Here is a 20,152-nt window from a genome sequence, read left to right on the forward strand (position 1 = left end):
TTTCGCAGCAATGCAGGCTGCTATTCCCCCATGGAGACGATCGTAGAGATGCTGGATGTAGTCCTGTGGAACGGCTAGCCATGCCATTTCCACCTGGCGCCTCAGTTGGACCAGCGTTCGTGCTGGACGTGCAGACCGCGTGAGACGACGCTTCATCCAGTCCCAAACATGCTCAATGGGGGACAGATCCGGAGATCTTACTGGCCAGGGTAGTTGACTTACACCTTCTAGAGCACGTTGGGTGGCACGGGATAGACGCGGACGTGCATTGTCCTGTTGGAACAGCAAGTTCCCTTGCCGGTCTAGGAATGGTAGAACGATGGGTTCGATGACGGTTTGGATGTACCATGCACTATTCAGTGTCCCCTCGACGATCACCAGAGGTGTACGGCCAGTGTAGGAGATCGCTCCCCACACCATGATGCCGGGTGTTGGCCTTGTGTGCCTCGGTCGTATGCAGTCCTGATTGTGGCGCTCACCTGCACGGCGCCAAACACGCATACGACCATCATTGGCACCAAGGCAGAAGCGACTCTCATCGCTGAAGACGACCCGTCTCCATTCGTCCCTCCATTCACGCCTGTCGCGACACCACTGAAGGTGGCCTGCACGATGTTGGGGCGTGAGCGGAAGACGGCCTAACGGTGTGCGGGACCGTAGCCCAGCTTCATGGAGACGGTTGCGAATGGTCCTCGCCGATACCCCAGGAGCAACAGTGTCCTTAATTTGCTGGGAAGTGGCGGTGCGGTTCCCTACGGCACTGCGTACGATCCTACGGTCTTGGCGTCGCTGCGGTCCGGTCCCAGGTCGACGGGCACGTGCACCTTCCGCCGACCACTGGCGACAACATCGATGTACTGTGGAGACCTCACGCCCCACGTGTTGAACAATTCGGCGGTACGTCCACCCGGGCTCCCGCATGCCCACTATACGCCCTCGCTCAAAGTCCGTCAACTGCACATACGGTTCACGTCCACGCTGTCGTGGCATCTACCAGTGTTAAAGACTGCGATGGAGCTCCGTATGCCACGGCAAACTGGCTGACACTGACGGCGGCGGTGCACAAATGCTGCGCAGCTTGCGCCATTCGACAGCCGACACCGCGGTTCCTGGTGTGTCCGCTGTGCCGTGCGTGTGATCATTGCTTGTACAGCCCTCTCGCAGTGTCCGGAGCAAGTATGGTGGGTCTGACACACCGGTGTCAATGTGTTCTTTTTTCCATTTCCAGGAGTGTATTTTAACCAACCGCATAAACAGCAGAAGTCGAAGAGAAACATTGTGATAACTATTGACGTTAGTGAATAGGTAGTACACAAATTTCTCATTCGGGAGGCAGTAGTTCAAATTCCTTAAATCGCTTAAGGCACATACCACGATACATTAAATGAATTCTCAATTGCGAATAATAATAACCATCAGCTGTAGGGTGGAATGACGACAATGAAAAGTTGTGCCGGACCGAGACTCGAACCTGGATTTGCCGCTTATAGAGACAGGATGCCTTAGCATCTGGCTGTTCGTGCACAACTCCCGACCAGACCCAAACTCCCATATGTCGCCAACCATGCGTCTACGACCTGTACTCCTACATCCATTATGTTACTCCCATACAGGTCAGACATTGTACCACAAAGTCGCTTACCCAGTATTAGCAGAGGAATATCATACTGCAGTGCCTGTGTTATTCTGATTACGATGCAAAGTTCCTTTCGACACGCAAGCATTCATGTTCAAAGCAACTCTGCACCGTAATCAGAGTAACACAGGCACTGGAATATCACAAATACTCGTACCACGACGGTTGCTTTGAAAATAACACGGCCGATTTCCTTCCTCATCTCTCCCCTACTGCTCCTTGTCTTATGACCTTGAAACCGACGGAACGTTAAGTTTCCTTGATTTTCCTATCTTTTTTGGTTTTCATTACACTTTCTACCTCAAAATACGTCGTATTTTTATCAGAAGCGGGAGGGAGAGAGGAACCAGCTGTACCGAACATTATGCAAAACAACTTACATTTGTTTGAGTCTAACGTGCCAGTCTATTGAGTGAAGTATCAATCGCTGCTTCATACAAAAATGTGTTAATATGAATAACAGATCTGATTCGGGTAAAATTATACGGTAATAGCAAAAACATTTCATCAACACGATTCCCGAAAACAGACGTTTGCGAGATAATTATGATCGTGTGATTTCGAGCAGCCGTTGTCTTTGTGTGAAATATTGTCCTAGTTAGAATAAATGTTCTTGAAAAGTACACTTTCGCATTAAATTCCTATCTAATTACACTCACCCATGTTCTACCTTAATAAGTACAATACTACTTCAGCTTGTTACTTTTCTTATATAACTCTTAGTGCTTCCTGTGAAATTAGATGTTCCACGAGTCGTCCACTCTTCTCTACAGTGACTTACGAAGTCTTTCAAGCACCCACGGATTATCTCTGGAATCTCGACAAAACTGTTCGGTTAACTGCTGTAGTTTTTCAGTCGTATCACTGGTACTGCTGTACACTTCATATTTTAGATGGCACCAGTCAGTAATATAGAGTGGTTTGTCAGGTGATCTTGGAGGAAAACGTATAGGCTCTTTTCGATCTGTACAACTACGATTATGTTAGTGCGTTAGTTGTCGTGCTACATCAGTAGTAACATATGCTGGCGACCCATTCATGCAGGTACTTGATCCACCACGTGAGGGACACGTGTGAAATTTCTTCAAGCAGCGTCCCACCTCCTACTGTCCCTCCCAACAATCCTACTGTAACCGCAGTCTTTCTCCGTGTTTCTTACTGTTTCTCTCTATGTGTTTCCCTCTACGTAGATTGTAAAGAACTGACTCTTCCGAATTACTTAAGAATGCACGGAGAATGCTACTGCCTTCCTTGATGATCAGCGTGTTGCGTGCATCTTACCCTTTTTGTAATCAGAGAATTCTCAATAAAGGAAATTAAAAAAAGAGGATCTCAAGTGGCAATGCAATTCAGGGCGAAAGGCTAGAAATGTTAATATGATTAGCTGATATTGCTGTCGTGAGTGAAACTGAAGATCAGTTACAGGACTTGTCGAATGGAATAAACAGTGTAATGAAGACACACTGTCCACTGAGAGTAAACCTAAGATACACAAAAGTAATGAGCAACAGAAATGAGATTAGCGATAAAACTGATATCAAAACTGGTGATGACGAACTACACGAATTGAGAAATAAACTTTTGAGAATGTATTTTTGGAGCATAGTATTGCATGTCAGTGAGTTATTTAGTTTGAAAAAACAGGAAAAGAGAAGTATCTAAGCGTTTGATATGTAGCATTATAAAAATACTTCAAAAGTAGATGGTCTGAAAGATACGTAATGACGAGACTCTTAGCAGAATCAGCGAAGTAAGGAACGTACGGAGAAAGATGGCAAGAAAAAAGGACAGAATGATAGTAGATGTGTTATTAGGGAATGAATGTAATGATCTAGAGGGACCTGAAGAAGGTATAAACTGTACAGGAAGACAGAGATGTAAATATACCTAACAAACAATTTAAATATTCTCAAATAAAGAGCTTGGCACAGGAGAGGAATTCGTGGTGGACTGAATCCTGTCCCTCAAAGAGACTGATGACAGAAGTGCTCATTACCAACAGTCTGCGGTAGAAATGGACTCATTAGGTACAGTAACTGTCGCAAGTGGATAAGCATGAAATACATTTAACAAATCCTTCCAGCTTTCATTAAGTACTACGCAAATTTTAACAGAGGGCAATGATCGTCTCCTCTAGTCATTGACGTGTTAGAGTTGACAATTTCAGCATAACACTAACGTAAGATAAACAAGCTGGAATGTGCGACACCAAATGTCAAGAGAAAAAGGGAGCAAAGAAGAGTGTGGGCGTTTTAATTAGAGACGGGCCACGGTTCACGGAAGCGGTTGCAGTCGGCGCGTCTGGTCTGACTCGCCGCCGGCACCCACCGGAGACCTTTGCCTCCCACGGCTGACCTCAGCTTACCGCAGTGCGGCAACCATTGCAGCCCCAGCCACGTAAATACCCCTGTCTTCCCTCTGAGGTTGTAGCCGTCATACTGGGAGCGCCTGCGGGACCTTCCGCCCGTTGTCAACGACCGAGTCTGCGCGAGCAAGTGCGGCGTCCCTAAAGGGGAACGCAGGCTTTTCCATGCAATACGGTCTTAATGCTATTTGCGTATACTCATCCGCGTATTAATAACGAAGCTCTGAGAGTTCTTTTTGTGGGCCGTGTATTTCAAAGCTCATACACCTGCAGCTTGCGCGACGTAGCTGATCCTTTATCAGACCTAAAACACCGTGACTATAATTCAAAAGAACTCTCAGAAACTCAGAAAGGTTGACAGAAAAAAGATACCCTAATCATTTGCTATACTAATTGTATCTGAGACTTATGCTCTGTCAGAATCCAGGCGTACCATCATCGACGTTGTTACTCTTTTCCTTCGAATGAACCATGACTGGTACAGGAACTGACACTCGACCCTAAACAAAAGTAAATGTAGTATCTTACGTATAAAGAAGTCAAAGAATCCACTACTATTCCATTAAGTTGTTGTTGTTGTGGTCTTCAGTCCTGAGACTGGTTTGATGCAGTTCTCCATGCTACTCTATCCTGTGCAAGCTTCTTCATCTCCCAGTACCTACTGCAACCTACATCCTTCTGCATCTCCTTGGTGTATTCATCTCTTCGTCTCCCTGTACGATTTTTACCCCCCACGCTGCCCTCCAATACTAAATTGGTGATCCCTTGATGCCTCAGAACATGTACTACCAACCGATCCCTACTTCTAGTCAAGTTGTGCCACAAACTCCTCTTCTCCCCAATTCTATTCAACATCTCCTCATTAGTTATGTGATCTACCCATCTAATCTTCAGCCTTCTTTTGTAGCACCACATTTCGAATGCTTCTATTCCCTTCTTGTCTAAACTATTTATCGTACACATTTCATTTCCATGCATGTGGACACTCCACACAAATACTTTCAGAAACGACTTCCTTACACTTAAATCTATACTCGATGTTAACAAATTTCTCTTCTTCAGAAACGCTTTCCTTCCCATTGCCAGTCTACATTTTATGTCCTCTCTACTTAGACCATCATTAGTTATTTTGCTCCCCAAATAGCAAAATTATTTTACTGTTTTAAGTGTCTCATTTCCTAATCTAATTCCCTCAGCATCACCAAATTTAATTCGACTACTTTCCATTATCCTCGTTTTGCTTTTGATGATGTTCATCTTACATCCTCCTTTCAAGACACTGTCCATTCCGTTCAACTGCTCTCCCAAGTCCTTTGCTGTCTCTGACTGATTTACAATGTCATCGGCGAACCCCAATTTTTTTTTCTTCTCCATGGATTTTTATACCTACTCCGAATTTTTCTTTTGTTTCCTTCACTCCTTGCTCAATATACAGATTGAATAACATCGGGGAGAGGCTACAACCCTGTCTCACACCCTTCCCAACCACTGCAAGTAAAACTTGCACGCCCCCTGTTGGCAAACGTGTCCAGAACAATAAAATGAAAAATTACAATATTAAAATTAAAATTAATTGTCGCTCGACATGTCAGAAGGCATAAAACGTTTTCTTTTGGTTGACATTAAAGAAATCAATGGGTTCCAGGCCTTATTCAAATGAAAGTCGCCATACGATTACTGAGATTTTCCGCTCAAACTTATTTCCACGGATTCCTTAACAACTGAATCCCAGAAGGATCTTGATGGGGCCAAGATTTTCGTGGCAGAATAATCCATAGTATGTCCTGTGGAAATACAATGTTCGGCTATAGCCGACTTACTGGGCTGTAAAAGGCGAGTGTAGCGCTCATGTTCAACGCAGCGGTCGTGTACTGTGCGTGTGGTCTGACCAATGTAGGCGACAAGTAATTTTAGTTTTAATATTGTAATTTTGCATTTTATTGTTTTGGACACGTCTGCCAACAGGGGGCATGTATGTTTTACTTGTGCCACGCATTTGCTTGCACTCCATAGATGCAGTAACATTGTAGAGGGCCTTGGAATCGACAGGTGGCGCGCATGCAACGGTAACTTGCGCTTGCGCGTCTTGCGGCACTTTTACGTATACATAGAGCGATATGCACTAGCAATTTCCAGTGTCAAACACTTGCCTGAAGATGGCTGTAAGTTTGCCAGCCGAAATATCGTGGAAAGAAGTCGACGAGATCCGGCTGCAATCCCGAAATCTTGTCGAATATTCGATACGCCGGGAAAATTTCAAGTGCCATTTGGTTTCTGTACAAATTGTAAATAGCCTTTCGCTCCCTATATTTTCCCCTGCCACCTTCCGAATTTGAAAGAGAGTATTCCAGTCAAAATTGTCAAAAGCTTTCTCTAAGTCTACAAATGCTAGAAACGTAGGTTTGCCTTTCCTCAATCTAGCTTCTAAGAGAAGTCGTAGGGTCAGTAGTGCCTCACGTGTTTCAATATTTCTACGTAATCCAAACTGATCTTCCCCAAGGTCGGCTTCTACTGGTTTTTCCATTCGTCTCTAAAGAATTCGCGTTAGTATTTTGCAGCCGTGACTTATTAAAACGATAGTTCGGTAATTTTCACATCTGTCAACACCTGCTTTCTTTGGGATTGGAATTATTATATTCTTTTTGAAGTCTGAAAGTATTTCGCCTGTTCATACATCTTGCCCGTCAGATGGTAGAGTTTTGTCAGGACTGGCTCTCCCAAGGTTGTCAGTAGTTCGAATGGAATGTTGTCTACTCCCGGGGCCTTGTTTCGACTAAGGTCTTTCAGTGCTCTGTCAAAGTCTTCACGCAGTATCATATTTCCCATTTCATCTTCATCTACATCCTTTTCCATTTCCATAATATTGTCCTCAAGTACATCGCCCTTCTACAGACCCTCTATATACTCCTTCCACCTTTCTGCTTTCCCTTCTTTGCTTAGAGATGGGTTTCCATCTGAGCTCTTGATATTCATGCAAGTGGTTCTCCTTTCTCCAAAGGTCTCTTTAATTTTCCTGTAGGCAGTATATATCTTACCCCTAGTGAGATAGGCCTCCATTAAGTTATCGGCAGCAAATTACTGGAAACATTAACTACCGTAGAATGATAATATAAAAGGAATCGTAGGAAAATTGGATGTCAAGCAGAGATTTACTGGAAGTATCTTAAGGAAATGTAACATCATCCACGAAGAAAGTGGCTTATAAAACACCTATTCGACTGAGAGGAAGATCCAGCGAAGAAATACGCATTTCGTCATGGCATTGTTTAGTCGGCGTGAGAGTGTAAGATGAGTCGTCAACTTCCGTAGGAAACTCTACACGGAACACAGCACGAGAGAGTACGTACCGGACAAAGTTTCTCTCTGATGCTTCTCGCTAAGCGACCACAACAAGAAAGACAGAGATATTGGAGCTCATGCGGAAGTTTAGCGGCAATCAATCTCCCCACGTTCCATTCGCGCTCACAGCAGGAACGTGGTTAAAAAATAATGGTATCAGAAGAAAGCTCGGCACAAACCGTAACGTGGCTTGCAGAGTATAGAAGTAGATTCAATGCTACGTTATACAAAATTCAATAGTTGTATGACCACGCGCCCCAGATTTTCACAACTGTTTCCTTTGAGGCTAGTGTTCATCCTCCTCCACTCGCCCTCCCACATCCTCCCCCGCCCCCTATCACCCGTCCATAGTTACAGCCCAATCTGAAGTCGTACTATTCTTCTTAGTGGAAATGACTGTCTGAACAACGCATTTGCAGCAGAGTCATTTTTATTTATCTTCTCGTTTGAATGAAACGTTGTGGAAATATTACTTCTAAAATCTAACTATCTTTATGCGTTACCAATAAATGAAAAAATGTAATCACTTGTCAGTTCTGTGAATGTGTCCAACTAATTAAAGATTTCTTTTTCTCGTCAGTTAACTAGGTTGTTGATTATTTTTATACGTTTCTTTGTTCATTTTAATTATTGATGTTCACCTACAATAGTTCAACACGTTCATGAAGTCTTGCACCACACGTGGCTCGCACTAGATCCTCCCATCTGGCAGCGTGTACCGCTGGTGGCTCACGGTCTACGCTACTAATTACACTACCAGGTATACAATATAACTTATGATGTGTCACCTATCATCCAGGCGCAAAGAAAAGCTGCGAGTAGAAGTTTGTGTGGTCCTTCAACGAGAGAGTTTTTTGAATAAGCGATAAATTTCGTTCTTAGTAGAATGAGATTTTCACTCTGCAGCGGAGTGTGCGCTGATATGAAACTTCCTGGCACACTCCGCCGCAGAGTGAAAATCTCACTTTGGAAACATCCACCATGCTGTGGCTAAACCATGTCTCCGCAGTATCCTTTCATTCAGGAGTGCTGGTTCTGCAAGGTTCGCAGGAGAGCTTCTGTAAAGTTTGGAAGGTAGGAGGCGAGATACTGGCAGAAGAAAAGCTGTGAGGACCGGGCGTGAGTCGTGCTTCGGTAGCTCAGATGACTCAGCGTGCTCGGTCAGAGGGTTAGCTGCCCTCTGTAATAAAAAGAACTGAGTGAATGGATCAAAAACGAACTTCAACGGGCGTCAGGGTAAGTCCGCCACGAACAATTGCAACGAACTATAACGAACAAAATGACATATGATGGCAGAGCACTTGCCCGCGAAAGGCAAAGGTCCCGAGTTCGAGTCTCGGTAGGGCACACAGTTTTAACCTGCCAGGAAGTTTCTCGTTCTCAGTAATTAAGTTTGTTTTATCCTGAGTATTCGTCGAATATGAGGTGTCTAGGAAACCTGCTTTCTCGGATCGCTACACAACAATTCAAGCAAATCGTGTTAACGAGCTGCATTACGAAAAGGAAATGACAATACTTTAACTTTGTGTTAAACAGACGTGTCGCAAGCAAAAGGTGACAGACAAAGTAAAGAATCTCTTAGGCATAACAGTTCAAAGTTTGAGCTACCTAGAACGTACGAGCAGAGTAACAAGTGTTGACGCTTCTGTACTAGTTGCTAGTCTTGACTCTGCTATAGAACTGGGCCGCGATCAGCCAGGCGCGGCGTTTATGTTCTCTTTGCATAGAGGTAGAGGCCGCTGCTGTCATGTTTTCGTCCTGGAAAGGGGTCGGTCAGCGTACAATTGGCTGACGTCTTCTTCACAGCCCTCTCTGCTCTCTCGTTCCCGACTGGCATCATAACACATTTAGAGTAAAATTTTTTTATGGGACCTTCTGTTGTTCTAAGAGAATGGAGCTATGTCATTTTCGAAATAAAATGTCAGTGTAGTCAAACAGAAGCGTAATGCCTTTGAGTAGCACCGCTGCTCCACGGCGAGAAACAGGAAAAGCAACGCCACCAAACTGAGGAAAGAATGAACACACGCACAAGCCCATACCGAGAAACACAGTTCTCAGCGCCGGCGTGAATGTGGTAATCCATGATTTTACGGCGTACCTTCCCTTAACCATGTATACTGAGTGGAGTAACATTCAGTTTTTAAAATATACATTGTATAATTTGAATTTATACTGTCTTGAGATCTTCGACTACAGGCTGTGTTTTCAAACAATACTCGTTATCTTCTCTCGGCTGATCTTGTCGGCTCTTCTTTCACTACTTGTCATCTGCATGATATCGCCAAGGTACATAAGTTACTGACTGTTATGATGTTACCAAACTTAGTCATTAGTTAGTTCCCCATTAATAACTATTATTTAAATCGGGAGCGAAACTTTTTCTTTCGTCAACTTCATCTTCTTTACTACTCTTTCTCTGTTTATAGATAGACATTCCTTATAATCACCTTAAGATACTCTTTCAAATCACATCTGCAAGTAGCTCTTGCCATGCGAATACTTATACCACAGGACATTAAAATTATGGCACCATAACGTAGACGTAACAAATGTCAAACTGATATGAAATGGATGTTCAAATGAGAGGCGTTTCAGTGCCGCCACACAACCCAGCAAGGAATAATGCCACCTACACTTTTATATTTAAATCTGTCTTTTGGGCAGTGCCCAAGAGGACATCTCAACAGTGGAAGATACGGTAGAGTGTTTCGACAACTTAGAACGCGCATAAGATGGTTCAAATGGCTCTGAGCGCTATGCGACTTAACTTCTGAAGTCATCAGTCGGCTACAGCTTAGAGCTAATTAAACCTGACTAACCTAAGGACATCACACACATCCATGCCCGAGGCAGGATTCGAACCTGCGACCGTAGCCGTCGCTCGGCTCCAGAATGTAGCGCCTAGAACCGCGCATTAGAGCCAAGCCGTACCCTGGTACAAAGTTACACATAAGCATAGACTTCTTTCGTGACGCCAAGCAGCGATTTTCATGTAAGATACGACGGTACCACCACAATACCCAGTCCTCGAGCAGAGAAGATCTCCGACCTGGCCGAGAATCGTATTCGAGCCCCTTTCAGTTAGCAATTTTCTACACTGGCACCGGAGTTACCGATGCGGACGCCATCTACGCTTTGTATACGACATTAAAATTATGGAAACGTCGAATTCAATTCCAAATACAAACAGCTGCCTAAAGAAGCCTGCGTTTGTTATCTTGAGAGTATATCTATCCACCTATGCCTGTGAGTCATTATTTTCCGAAATGAATAACAGTAGAAACCGTTTGTCAGAAGGCTCGAGTTAGCTTCCCGTCTGCCAAAAACGACAACGTATGTACATAGTATAAATTATTCGGCATCTAATTTACATCAGAAAATATGTCAGTTTTTAATTAGGAAAAACTAAAGATGTTTACTTTATTATAGCTGTATAAGAGGTCTATTACTGGTTGCAAAATAAAGACTACAAATACATTAGCGTTTGGTTTTTTTCATTAATCAGTGGAGACCTAATTTCTACTTACTGTCGCATTTTAAAATATTCATTCATTCATACACTACCATATGTTTAAATATGCACAAAATAATCAAGACAAAGAAGAGTAACTATGCGGTATCAAAATGTCCTTCTACGATTAGTTTTATCACATGTCATGTCAGTATTAAACATTTTTTGAAAAAAATGACACGTATATGTTCGAAGATTTGCCTCTCCTGTTCTACACAATGTTTATGGGATGTAGCGTATAAAAACTGAGATCAATCTTTTGATGTTTTACTTTACTCTGTAAAGGGTTAAGGTAATTTCCCCATGGGCTGACTATTTTCGTACTGAATAACGCAGAATTTAAGATCAAATGTGTTACTAGAATTCTGGTTTTGATGTGACCTCTTGCATGCTGGGTACTACCTGAATGAATGGCCAGTCATTCCGTTCCTGATTTTGCAACACCGTAGCCTATTTACACTTACACGATTTCGTGTTTAACTCTTAAATGACAGTTGATATGAGAAATTCATAAAATGGTATGTCATCTGGCGTCGCTGTCAGGTAGATAACTGGCTGCCGTGCAGCATTCCTTGTACATACCTTGTAGACGTAAAACTAAGTTCTAAAGACAATTTGAATGCGGTTTAGGAGGCATCAGCTACAATCTTAATACACATTCTCCGACGAGGACGTACCCAGTCCACGTTAAATCCCTTTAAAACATCACCAATTTGCTTCATGTAAAAACAACCCTTCTTCCCTCTGGATTTTTTTGTACGACCAACTGCAATAACCAGGTCGCGCGTTACGATCAATCTGACGGATGACGTCTGGCGCACGGCCATGTTGCTGACGCATTTGTTTGCCTCGCATGGATGTAACCATATGCCACACGTCTGCACCGCCTCACGGATAGGCGAGGCATTTTTTGCAAGGCAAGGCGAGATCCCAATCGATTTAATCATGGACTACCGCCTTTAGCCTGCTGTCTGCTTCTATCTTGACGCTGAAATATGTGACATGACTTCAACAATCACTTTGCCGCCTCATGGCTATTTAAAAAAAAAGCTATTACCTGAAGATGACTCTAAGTTGCTGCGAAACCGGCAGTGACTTCTGAACAAAAGTAACATTTTATTCACCATTTTAAAGACAAGACACGTCGAACCGCAAGGAGGTGAACAAACAAATCCCTAATTTTCCTTTTATGACGCCCATTCAGGCAAACAGAATGATTATTATAAACTTACCCATCAACACACAAATTTTTTTTGCGAACAATTCTCCTCCCTGTGTGTAGAAGGTCATCGCCCGAAAGTACCTCCTCTCCAAAAGAGCAACAAGTCAGTCATAATTTTTGTTAACGTTCAACTCCACTGCTATGGGAGGGGAAAGAGTGTGCGCGCGATAATAGGGTGCCGGTTATAAAAGGTGAATCTTTTTATCTTTTATTCTGCCATGGGTTATTTGAATTGAGTACTGCCTCGCATGGTTCCAGCACGTTCTGCCAAGCTAAGCATCACTCCCACGAAGAGATTTGCTAGCGACTCGCTGTCAAAAGTCAGCCAATCAAAGCGTAAAAAGTGATCAGGTGAGAGGTGAGGTCTCGAGAGGGAACAGCCGAGAGACGAGGCACAGACGTGTTGTCCTCTTGGCTGCTAGTCTCCAACCTCTTACGACATGTTCCTCTTTTCCTCTCATGAAAGCTCTGAGGTATTGGACAAAGCGGCCACCTCCAAACGTGTGGCATGGCTCCCGTAGGTACGCCGTATGTGCCCCATTTGATAATATAAATAACCAAAATGTTTTTATTTAACATAAATTGTTGTCATTTACCCTCAAGATTGACCTGGATATCCATCCGTCAAATATGTGCTATGTCAGTAGCACAAACATGTTGATTCACAAACACTGATAAAGGCGAAAACGAAGCCATTACATCGCAAGCTGATGTTGAGTGTTCTTTGGGTATGCCACTGTGTGGTGCTAACTGATTATGCTCATAAAGGGCAAGCCGTCACAAGAGGATAATGCTGAAATCATCGGACGAGGTTTCAGGATTCTATCAAGACGAAACGTCGCCGGAGGCTGTCCAAGGAGGTGCTATCGTTCGATAACAACGCTGTAGGTCATCCTGCACGTTACACACACATTTTGCTCTTCTGGGCTATCAAAATTTTGTCTCACTCCCGTTTTCTGCCGACATGGAATCCGGTAACTACCTCATTTCTCGTGTTAATCAACCATTAACTGGCAAACATTCCCAGAATTCCATCGCGATGATTTTCCAGGTTATCTGTTCCCAGAACAGCCATAGTGCTGACTTCTACAACGTAGGTCTGTACCAAGTCTTCCATAGCTGGAAAAAATTTGTAGCACTGAGCGGTCGATACACTGATGCGCAAAGCTGAAGATGGAAACTAACTTCCGCATGATACGTCACTGCCAAGTAACAAAGCTTGATGAAACTTGGACCATATAAAGAAAGAAGTGCTGCAGTGTAGTCAGAAGGTAAGTGAAAGAAATACGCAGTGAGACGAACAGAACTGACACTTTCATTCAAAGACAGTAATTGCACTGAAGTTACCGCGATTTATGATGATCTCCTAGACATTACAAAAGATGGGGCATGATTTTGACAACAAGATATGTGATCTCAACGGACCCAGGCTTGTCACAAGGTTGGTACGGAGCTCCTCCACCAGCGCTGTTGTCAACTGCTGGATGATCATTGGTACATGTGGAAGTGTTGGAGTGCTTCTCTGTAACAGATCCCACAAGTGCTCGATGGCATTTATGTTGAGGGAACGGGCAGGCCAAACCATTCGCCAGAGAGCGTGTCGTTCAAAGAGCTCCACCGCCTGCATTGTTCGATGCGGTCGCACTTTGTCATCTATAAATACACCGCGGAAGAGGGGCAAATGAGAAGGACTGCAGTGTCATAATGACGCAGACTGGTGAGTGTACCCTGATTAAGAGGTCAGTACGCCAATATGGCATTATACCTCTCCATACCACAACATCTGCACCACCAAAACCGTGTAAATTCCTAAGGGACCAGACTGCTGAGGTCATCGGTCCCTAGACCTACGCACGACTGAAACTAACTTACGGTAAGAACAACACACGCGCCCATGCCCGAGGGAGGAATCGAGATTCAGGAGGGAAGGTCCGCGCAGTCCGCAACACGGCGCCTCAAACCGCGCGGAACCACAAAAACGGTCATCTTCGGAATGTGGGATGTAAATTTATTACAAATTATTTCTGTTGTGGAGAAGACACTGTAAACAACTTAAATAACATAAATCACATCAAAATGAAGTAAAATTAAACCACATTTCCTTCTTGCATCTGTTGAAGTCATAACATCGGAGAAGAAGTAAAGAAAATGGAAAGTACTCTCGTTACATCGTTTAGTTAACGACTACAATTTCGAAGGAAATCAAAGAAAGGATGTAGCCAAAATCCTGCGCTCCATACTATGCGCGCTTCCCATTTGTGGATAGTGTTCATTGGTACAAAGTCGATAACCATTTTGCCTCCTGTGAAGGTCCACTGTGGGGTTCAACCCCCGCCAGTACTCCGCAACTGAGTGGAGGGTTTGTGAAGATACTGTGCAAATAATTCGGGAAGAGTCGTTGATGGCGAGGAGTGCGTTCAAGTGTGCTATGATTGTTTTGGAGATATTGCCAATAGTCAAGAACGACCTTCTCATTTTCTCGGAAACAATAGTAGACGCATATGGCCTCAAAATATGCGAGAGCTTGCGTCTTGGTGGTCAGGATGCAGGTATGCGACGGGCGTAGTAGGAGTCCGGTGTCAATAGCGCAAGGTGGGCGAGAAGTCGGTAGAGGAGGACTTTCTGTACCAGCAGCCATACGTCAAAGGCTGAGCAACATTTTAAATTATGTTCATCCATGTCCGGGAGGTGGCACTGCGTGCAGAGAGCAGAATCTGTCTCCCTGATAGCATTTTCCGTTGAGCACATGGTACCACTTTGCTCACGTCTATCTAATGAGGAAGGGCTGTTGGACTGCTCTTCATACTGCAGGTCATGGTGTGACCGGGCTTCTACTCTCAGTCACATTCCGAGGGCTGTCTCTCGCCTTCGGTGCTCGAGTGGTGCGGATATCGGGGTGCACTTAACGACATTCGAATATGAACGCCGAGATGTAAGATAGACAGGGATAAATGTGCGTAATCGTAAAAACTTGAAGGATGGATGTCGGCATCAGTTCCTCTAACAGAGACCCACAAGCGGATTATGTTGACGGGTTCACAGTTGCACAATTGTGTACATATATAAGGCTACAGGCATCGCTCGTATATTTGTAAGTTACAGACTGCCCTCACGTGGAGGGAGAGTGAGGGCTTCGTAGCGGACTTTAAACAGGAGTCTAGCAGTAAGGCAGTATCCAGACGCCGCCTGCATTCTGTGTACCTTGACTGTCATTAGTGGGAGAACCAGAGCAATATGGTCATCTTCGTTGGCATATGAAGGCTACGCGATTCCACATGTCGAATCAGGTTCTGAAAAACTTCTGTGCTTATCGCGTGCAATAGTCGCCTACAGTTTGTGGCAGTCGTGCGATGTACGTTCCACATGAACGTAATGTCCAAATACACTCCTGGAAATGGAAAAAAGAACACATTGACACCGGTGTGTCAGACCCACCATACTTGCTCCGGACACTGCGAGAGGGCCGTCGAATAGCGCTAGCTGCGCAGCATTTGTGCACCGCCGCCGTCAGTGTCAGCCAGTTTGCCGTGGCATACGGAGCTCCATCGCAGTCTTTAACACTGGTAGCATGCCGCGACAGCGTGGACGTGAACCTTATGTGCAGTTGACGGACTTTGAACGAGGGCGTATAGTGGGCATGCGGGAGGCCGGGTGGACGTACCGCCGAATTGCTCAACACATGGGGCGTGAGGTCTCCACAGTACATCGATGTTGTCACCAGTGGTCGGCGGAAGGTGCTCGTGCCCGTCGACCTGGGACCGGACCGCAGCGATGCACGGATGCACGCCAAGACCGTAGGATCCTACGCAGTGCCGTAGGGGACTGCACCGCCACTTCCCAGCAAATTAGGGACACTGTTGCTCCTGGGGTATCGGCGAGGACCATTCGCAACCGTCTCCATGAAGCTGGGCAACGGTCCCGCACACCGTTAGGCCGTCTTCCGCTCACGCCCCAACATCGTGCAGCCCGCCTCCAGTGGTGTCGCGACAGGCATGAATGGAGGGACGAATGGAGACGTGTCGTCTTCAGCGATGTTAGTCGCTTGTGCCTTGGTGCCAATGATGGTCGTATGCGTGTTTGGCGCCGTCCAGGTGTGTGCCACAATCAGGACTGCATACGACCGAGGCACACAGGGCCAACACCCGGCATCATGGTGTGGGGAGCGATCTCCTACACTGGCCGTACACCTCTGGTGATCGTCGAGGGGACACTGAATAGTGCACGGTACATCCAAACCGTCATCGAACCCATCGTTCTACCATTCCTAGACCGGCAAGGGAACTTGCTGTTCCAACAGGACAATGCACGTCCGCATGTATCCTGTGCCACCCAACGTGCTCTAGAAGGTGTAAGTCAACTACCCTGGCCAGCAAGATCTCCGGATCTGTCCCCCATTGAGCATGTTTGGGACTGGATGAAGCATCGTCTCACGCGGTCTGCACGTCCAGCACGAACGCTGGTCCAACTGAGGCGCCAGGTGGAAATGGCATGGCAAGCCGTTCCACAGGACTACATCCAGCATCTCTACGATCGTCTCCATGGGAGAATAGCAGCCTGCATTGCTGCGAAAGGTGGATATACACTGTACTAGTGCCGACATCGTGCATGCTCTGTTGCCTGTGTCTATGTGCCTGTGGTTCTGTCAGTGTGATCATGTGATGTATCTGACCCCAGGAATGTGTCAATAAAGTTTCCCCTTCCTGGGACAATGAATTCACGGTGTTCTTATTTCAATTTCCAAGAGTGTATATGACCATCCACCTATGGGAGGAGCAGCACACAGCAACCCTAAAAACCCCTTCCAATGTGCATCACCGCCGACATTCACGTGGCTTTTCGCAACCAGTCCAGATGGCTTGATCCACTCAAGTCAGAAGGGAAGTCCATTCGAGCTAGAACTGACATAAGAAACTCATAGTGCACCCTGTCGAAAGAGTGGCAGAAATCAATTGAGATCATAGCAGCTCAAAGGCCACAACTATCAAATCCTGACATTCGCCAGTGGCCGTTTGCAGATTGGTATTTCCTTCCCGTGTCGTTTGCTCCAGCAAATGGCATAATGAGAGGACGTTCTTTAACCGCGCTGCTAGCAGCTAGGCAAAAAACTTATAGTCCGAATTTAACAGTGTAATTTAGGGGTAGTACTCGATCGTCCTCTTTGAAGGTTTCTACATCTGATGACTATGGTTCAAATGGGTCTGAGCACTATGGGACTTAACATCTGTGGTCATCAGTCCCCTAGAACTTAGAACTACTTAAACCTAACTAACCTAAGGACACCACACACATCCATGCCCGAGGCAGGATTCGAAGCGGCGACCATATCAGTCACGTGGCTCCGGACTGAGCGCCTAGAACCGCGAGACCACCGCGGCCGGCGCATCGGATGACTAGTTCATCGAGGAAGTAACATGCAAAAATCCAGGGAACATCAGCTCATAGTGCATGGTGATCAAACATCTCGTCATTAGGATGTCTAAGGCCCTACAGAATTTGAGCGGCAGTTCATTTGGCCATGGTGACTTTTTAAGTGCATCCTTGTCTACGACAGCTTCAAAGTCCTCCTGCGTAATCTCCGCCAAAGGCGATGATGTCGCTCTGTCGAAGGTGTGAAAAAGTCGTTATCGTCCCCCATCCTCTATATTCTCCTCGTGGTAAAATTGTCGCTAATGGTGTGCAAAAATTTCCACAATGACCATCTGCATCTGGCAACGTGAGGTCCGTGATTGACTGTTGTCGGCGTCGGTGGCTATCTAACACGACTGTTGCATGGATGGGATTTCGCCCTTCGTTCGATCTTGAGGTCGCAACTGCACGTCGGACGATTCCAATTTTCGGTGGGTAAAGACAATATTTTGGCTTTAATTCGGCGGCTTGCTATCTGTATGCCTGGTGACGGCGGTTGGGATGCCAGTTCGCGATGCATCGTGTAATGAACGCCCTAAGTGTTACCATTCCATGCATCAATGTCCTTTTTATCCATATTGTATTAGCAATCACCGGAACGCCCTCTTTGTACATCCTATCCACCATTCCAGCGCTGAGGGTATCATTGAAGACGATGTTCAGGACAACGTCCATTAATAAGGAGTGCTACCATAATCGTCAGAAACCCATCCCCCTAACACACGCAGGAACAGACGTAACTAATAACACAAACTGGCAAAGTTACAAATCGCCGTCGACTACGATGAAAGACTGACGGCGAGGCGTTGTCTGGTGGCAACACATGGGGATATTACAGCCCCCAACTGCAGATACTAGTACTAATGTAATGCCTCAGTTCTGGGAGACAATACAGTGTAGGTACTTCAGCATTACCGACTGTATAGACGATAAGTGCATGCAGGATGCGATTTAATATGAAGTTGCCAGGCATCTGAAAGATCATCTGTTTGACTGGGCCATCTACCAGGGTGGTCTCCTTTTACGAGTTGACGAACTGGAAGCCGAAATACTACGAGACAATACAGAGAAAAGTAACGACGTCCTTGAACACCCTGAGAATGAAAATGTCACTGAGCTCACAAAAAATTCAACACCACAGGCAAAAACAAAGACAATGGCACACTACCTGCGCAACAAGTAAATATGACACAATCAAACGTAGACCCTATATTAAAACAGTTCGTTTTGTTTACGGGGGTTGCACACGCACTCACTGCGAAAACCAAAACAGTAAGGTAGCTAAACAGAAAGACACATCGCCCAACGCCGAAACACCAAACACAACCACCCTAGAAACGGACATACAACAGTCACCTTTCACGGACATGTCCGCGGTAGAGATCAAAAACAACAAATCCATATCAGGGGAAATGCTCGGCGAAAATACATCAAACTCCACACTACCAGAAACCATAAAGCAGGAAAGATGTGCTCCACTACAAAATTACTCAAAATCGAAGCAACAAACAACCAGTCATTAACACCAACTGGACAGACTCTAGGACACCAAACTGAATACCGTTAATCACGTAAATTACGAAAACGTAGTAGCTAACCTACGGCTTAGCAGACTATAAAACAGGATAACTAATACTAACTAAGCACGAAAACGGGGATACATTCTGCTTTCCAACTACAGAACAGACTGACAGGATGATTCGAAGAGCTGAAAATCTGCCAACGAACCCCAACTATGTAAGCATTTATGGAAGGCATGTGCGCGAAGGGGAGAGGACCTAAACCTAGAGAAAGTGTATAAGGACTTCGTGAGGGCACATGGACATGTGTTTTTCGATTTTAAAGAAAGCACACGCAAGTGTTTTTCCTTCAGTAGATATCCCATCCGAAGGTAATACAACTAAATTGCCGGGGCAGTACTCTAGTAAACATGGAACTAGGTAGCTCTTAGAAGAAACAAAAACAAACATCGCCTGCGTGCAGTAACCTTTTGTGAGAGGCGGGTAGATTACAGGGTTCTCCTTATATTACGTCACAATAGCAGGAATACCAAACGCGAAAGCCACGATAATAGTAATTAATAAAAACCTCATAGTAACACAGACCACCCAGTTTTGCTCTGTACACATTGCCGCAGCAGAAATAACAGACGGACACGGTGTATGACTCATGTCGCCTATTTACGCACAGTACTCGTGTGATATAGAAGATTTCTTAGATAAAATAAAAGACATTGCACGACACTCAGAAAGAGAAGGGCTTCTCATTCTAACCGATATCAACGCAAGATCCCCCTTGTGGAACTCAGATAGAACTGACGACATATGGCAACTGATGCTTGACGTGGTAAATGAATGCAACCTCTTCATACTAAATACGGAGGGTCAGCTACCTACCTACCGCGGAGACGCCGACGGTGTAAGTAACATAGACCCTTTTATAGGGAACGCAAAATCTCTTCCATTAGTCACCACAACTCAGTCGTCATAACCAGGGACAGATAAGTCCATGCACATTACATGGAACATGAACAGCAGCATTTACTCATAGGAAGAGCCGACTGGCAAAAAGTTCGAGATATTGTGGAGGCGTCGTCACAACACACTGTTCAAGGCAGTATAGATTAGAAAACACATGTACTGACAGAGGTCCTACAAGGAGCACAGTAAATAG

The sequence above is a fragment of the Schistocerca gregaria genome, chromosome 1 (genome assembly GCF_023897955.1).
Source record: "Schistocerca gregaria isolate iqSchGreg1 chromosome 1, iqSchGreg1.2, whole genome shotgun sequence".
Lineage (NCBI taxonomy): Eukaryota > Metazoa > Arthropoda > Insecta > Orthoptera > Acrididae > Schistocerca > Schistocerca gregaria.